This window comes from Zootoca vivipara, chromosome 3 (genome assembly GCF_965207765.1).
Source record: "Zootoca vivipara chromosome 3, rZooViv2.hap1.1, whole genome shotgun sequence".
Lineage (NCBI taxonomy): Eukaryota > Metazoa > Chordata > Lepidosauria > Squamata > Lacertidae > Zootoca > Zootoca vivipara.
Genome location: NC_142586.1, coordinates 81766932 through 81772931, shown reverse-complemented (window position 1 = coordinate 81772931; position 6000 = coordinate 81766932).

Genomic DNA, 6000 nt, shown 5'->3' with positions numbered 1-6000 from the left:
ATATGTTTGCATATGTTTTTTTAGGATATTCGGAGCTGTGCAATTTTCCCCGCATGTGAGATAACTGCTAGCTCCTGCCAAGTTTACTCTTTTCCTTTTAATCATTTTAAAACATGGATGATCCCCTACTAAATTAGCTTGCCACAGCAAGATGTCGGCGGCGGGTGGGGGGTGGGGGTAAGCTTCAGGAAAGTAACGAATCCTTTCAACATTCTGGAAGATCAACGTTTTCATACAACAGCTTCGGTGCTTCCAGCTTCATTTCCCCCCCCCCCTCATTTCCATTGCTGGGGAAAAGCTACAAGCCACACCATCCTCAGTATAAATTGGTGGGGAGAAATGTTCCTTAAAATGCTATGCGTGTCTACTCAGAAGTAAGCCCTACTGAATCTATCACATCACATGAGGCTGCAATCCAAATACACTGGCAGTGAGTCTCACTTGAACTCAGTGGGGCTTACTTCTGAGTAGACTTACTTAGGATTTCATGGCAAGTTAATCGAGCATCAAATTTAGCTCACGGAGGAGGGATTTGAGCATACAAACTGTCACTGGAGTAGCTCATTCATTCTCACAGTCTCTCCTTTGTATGTGGATCTCAGCTGGACATTTTTCTACTCTGGAAGCCCATTTCAAAGATGCCCCCGAAACAGGAAGGACTCCCTGAGATTTTTTTTTTTAAGCTCTCTACAAGCTCGTGGGCCTTTGGCTACCTCATCAATTCTTGGATACTACAAAGTAGGTTAAATGGTATATTTTTAGACCTACTTAGATGGGATACTGCAAGCTTTGAGTTTCACGGGGGTCATTGTGAGACAGAGGCTGCAGCAGAAGCATGCTGCCTCCGCTAAACTAATTCAGTCTGCAGAAAGGTACTCTAGTCCAGTGTTTCCCAACCTTGTGCCTCCAGCTGTTTTTGGACTACAACTCCCATCATCCCTAGCTAGCAAGACCAGTGGTCAGGAATGATGGGAATTGTAGTCCGAAAACAGCTGGAGGCACAAGGTTGGGAAACACTGCTCTAGTCTATATGCTTTGTTTCTTCTGTCTTTTTGGATCAACACGGCAACCGCTGGCCTGGTTCAGATGTCATGACCTCAGTCTCATAAACCCACACAGCTCCCTCATCTATCCAGAATTTAATTTCCCTTTACATCCAAGGCATATCCAGAGTCAGATCCTGGTTTGCAGTCTGAGGAGAAACAACAGTTTCTGAAGTCTGATGTAACATAAAACTGTCGTTTAACAAACCCTGGACGTTTTCAATTGTGGGGCAAGACAGAAGGACTGTGCAGGTCCAAAGCTTGTTCTTGGTCTAATAAACCATGGATAGGCTAAGGTCATTATGTCTAAAACAAGCCATTGCCTACTTCTCAATCCTGAGGCTTGACTGACTGCTTCTGATCATGGCAACCTCCAGCCTATTTTCCATTATCATAAGTTTTGGCCTTGCCCCCCCTCCCTATCCCACCGCCCTCCTGAACTTGTATCTTTTCCTGCAATTCTGAAAAGACTCTCTGGTAAAGCTGTGTTCTTGGTGTCTGGGGTCAAGCCTAGCCACACTTGCCATCGTTCATCCCGACAAAGGCTATTTGTGTTTAACAGCTGCATAACAGGTAGGAATTCCCCCAGTGCAACTGCCCCAATTTGGAGATGAAAAACCCTGACATGTTCAAAGTGCTGAGCCTTTACCAGAAAATTGCAAATCCATCTCATGGGCATTGAAAGCTGCCTTGTACCAAGATGAACCTTCTGCATGCGAAGCAGATGTTCTACCACTGAGCCATGGTGTTTCCTGGGTTTTGGTCTCGACTCTTATGCACCACCATTCCACTGGTTATGATCAGACAAAGAGGTGCCATGCATTCAGATGCAGGAGTAAAGCAGGATGCTTTCTACACTCTTCCAGTCCTTAGCCTTCCTCCTGCTTCTCTGCCACAGATAATGCTCCCCCCCTCCCTTTACAGTGACTGGCTGCGCATCTCGGCGATTGCTGGCTGCCAACATTCCACAGGCAGCGCAACAGAACGCCTGAGAAATAAATTGTGTTTTAACCTAGTCAGACTCCCTTTAATGGAGACCGGCTGGATAAGAGAGGGTTGCTCTCTGGGAATGGAATGCAAATCAAAGCCCATTCACTTCCATGACACCTGTTTCATTCTCCGCCAGCTGACTTGGGGGTGGGTGGGTTTCATATATTTGGGGTGGAAGGAGGATGCGGGTGATAGCAAATCAAGAATGAAACATCATGTTCACTGCTAAGCGGCTCCAGGCTCGGCCCAGCCTGACCCTGAGGTTTTCCCGTTATCTCTCCATGTGGATTCAGGAAGCCAATTGTTTTCCACGTGCCTCCATGCATTCAGCATGATTAGGCCCCCAAACATTCTCTACCTCCGCATACAGTTGCTTTCATCAGCTGCCACCACCCCTAACTGGATGATATTTTCAATTTTTTAAAAAATACAGTGCTAAAAGCAATTGCAGCAGAGGATAAACTACACCAGGGATTAAACACCTTGGGATATTAAAAGGTCTTTACATGGTGCAGAAGAGACTTCAGCATAGGCACCAAGTAAGACGCTCTTGAGAAACAGCCTCATAAGTGAGGAACCATTACTAAAAAGGCCTTCTTGGAGGTGGCATGGCCCTGAATACCAGTTGCTGGGAATTGCTGGTGGGGAGAAAGTTATTGCACTTGGACCCTGGTTGCAGGCTGCCTGTGGGTGCATAGCTGCCAAGTTATCCCTTTTTTTAAGGGATTTTCCCTTATGCTGAATAGGCTTCCTCGCGAGAAAAGGGAAAACTTGGCAGCTATGTGTGGGCGTCTGGGTCGAGAACAGGGCACCGATTTTATGTTCTCTTTGAAACCACCTGCCTTACTTCAGATGGCAAGGACTCTCTGAGGTAGGCCTTACTAGGTCTCTGCTTTCCTGAACCCCCGATACTGAAAGAAATGCAGGTCTCTTGCTGAAAATAGCAGCCCTGGGTGGAGTTTCTCCTCCCTCTCTGTGATGCGCAGGACAAATCCTGCCTGCCTGCTCCAGCCAACACTCCCGCTTTGGGACTGCTCGAAAGATGGCTGCTGCTGGCTGTGAGAAGGATCTTTGGATTTTTGGACGGACTTGGCAAGATACCAGCTTGTGAAGAGACAGTGCTAATTTATAGAGGAATCATAGGCATAAATTCACACAGAAACATATTGGCTTGGTTAAACTTGCTTGCTCGAAAAAACTCAGGGGCTTGAAAGAAGATAGAAGGATTTTAACAGATTATTGGATAAAATCTGGATTTTATTGATTAGAAAGCAGTGACTGTAAGAGGACTAGGCTTTATGAGTCTGAAGCATGGGAAGTCAAATTTAAATTAGTATAATTTGGCAGAAGATTTGGATTAATTGATATTTGCATAATTTGTATAATTTGAAAATGGAGTAGATGTTTAAATGGGAAAATCTAATAAAAATGTTTATTAAAAAAAACACTCCCCCTTTGGCTGCTTTGCCCGGCTCTTCTTTATGGACTTACAGCAAAAGCCTTCTTGTCAGTCTCCCGTGAAGCCACAGCATGAGGGAATGCATGTGTTATTTGTTTACATCTGGTGGCCCTTGCACACCTGCATGCACCACACCTGCTTTGCTGTGTCTGAGCCAATGTGGCCTCAGTTAGCATGAAAGGGGAATTTTATCTGTTCTAGACTTGCTGAGCCCATACCCCAAGGGCTCCCGAGGTAATGGTCTGGACACATGCATGCTGCTTTATTAAAACTGCTATTCTTTCCCTCTGGCTGATGAGCGGCAAGCCAGCCAGCCAGCCACATTCTCTGTGCCCAGGCTCCTGTGTACTTTCCCTCCAGCTAACTTTGCTTTCCTGAAATGTTTGCCAAGAAGATAACTTCCAGAAACTATGATTCCTAATGTCTTGCAGGGGGTGCTATTGTCAACAACAACCACAACCACAACCTCTTGGGCCTTGCAAGGAGGAGCACTGGGCATTCAAACTAAACTCAGTTGTGTGGTAGAGAGCTGTGTGATTACAGTGCACTGAAGGTATCATGCAGGTAGTTCTATTGCACCATGAGGTATCGAATGGTTCTCAACTCTGGCTTGACTAGAAGCATCACTGGGATTGCCCATTTCCTGCAGCCTCTTGCAGTGGGGACTGGCCCCAATGTCTTTAGGCAGAGCCAATGGCTGGGTCAAAGAAATGTTCTATGGGATGTGGTGGTTGGGGGGAGAGTGAGAGTGCTCATGCTGCAAATCCTGCACTGTGACTGTCAGTGATCCCCTCCATGGCATAGTAGACACTGTGAAAAGCTGCCCTGTGCTGATCATCCAGGCAGAAGAAATAAATTTATGGATTCCCATTCATGGCAATGAAAGGTAGGGACAGTTGGAGGATTTTTTTTTGGAGGGGGGGGGAATAGAATCATAGAATTGTTGGAAAGGACTCCTGAGGATCATATATTCCAATCCCTGCAATGCAGCTGTCCCATATGGGATCGAACCTGCAACCTTGGCGTTATAGTATCGGGACAGCCTGCGAGGGATACATCTCACTTGACTTGAATCATAGGAGCCAACTCCTAGGAGCCGAGGTACCTTTGCCCCTCCTAAAATATTTGAGGGGGCCAGTCCCCGCAAAGTTGATTGTCATTCAAATGGTTAATTATGCAGGGCGGGGCCACCTCCATCTTTTATTCAAGCTGCCCCCCCTGGCTTGAATCACAACATTAGCTCACCTTTGAGGAATGTATTGCACACCATCAGATGAGCCTTGTGTTCTCTGGGGACAAGTTGCAGCTTGTCAATGGCTATTGCCAAGACATGAGGAGAACTGCAGTAGTGGGAGCACATCAGCTCTGGTTCCTCTGTCCCAATGTCAGTAATCATTATACAGAGTCCGGGGTGAAGGACCTGTGCCCCTCCAGAGGTTGCTAGACTTACAGGACTCATCACAGGAACAATAGAAAGCTGCTGAGTCAGACCCTGAATCCACCTAGCTCAGTATTTGTCTACACTGACTGGAAGCAGATCTCCAGGATTTCAGAACAGTTTCTCTCCCAGTCTTACCGGGGAAAGCCAGGAATTGAACCTGTGATCTTCTGGTTGCAAGGCAGATGCTCTGCCCTCTGAGCCACGGTCCTTCCTTGATGATTCGTCATGCTAGCTGGGGCTGGTTGGAATGGAGGTTCAGCAACATCTGGAGGACCACCTATTCACCACCCTCCCCTGGTATGGAGGCCACTACTTAGGCATGCAACCACTCTCCACACGACACTCTAAACCACAGCTATTTGCTTGCTGGAAGAACCTCATTTCCCCAGCAACTCAGTGCAGCAGTCCAAATGCTACTAATCAATTATTCCACTGCAACAATAAAAAGCATTTGTTGGAGCAACAACCTGCTCTACAATATAGCAAGTTTACTGCTGATAGTCCCACAGCTAAAAAAAAACCCAAACAAAAACGAAGAAGAACCCCACAATCTGAAAAGGAATTAAAAAGGTAAAGGGACCCCTGACCATTAGGTCCAGTCGTGACCAACTCTGGGGTTGCGGCGCTCATCTCGCGTTATTGGCCGAGGGAGCCAGCGTACAGCTTCCAGGTCATGTGGCCAGCATGACTAAGCAGCTTCTGGCAAACCAGAGCAGCACACGGAAACACCGTTTACCTTTCCGCCATAGCAGTACCCATTTATCTACTTGCACTTTGACATGCTTTCGAACTGCTAGGCTGGCAGGAGCTGGGACCGAGCAACGGGAGCTCACCCCGTCGCGGGGATTCGAACCGCCGACCTTCTAACTGGCAAGCCCTAGGCTCTGTGGTTTAACCCACAGTGGCACCCGCGTCCCTGAAAAGGAATTAGAAGCACATTAAAATGGCAAAGGCATTTGCTAGTTATGTTTCTTGTGGGGTGGTGATAATGGTGCTAGTTTTACTGTTTACAGACCGTTTGTCCGCAGCGTGCTGTTCCTGTCCAAGTCACCAAAGAGCTATGAGGC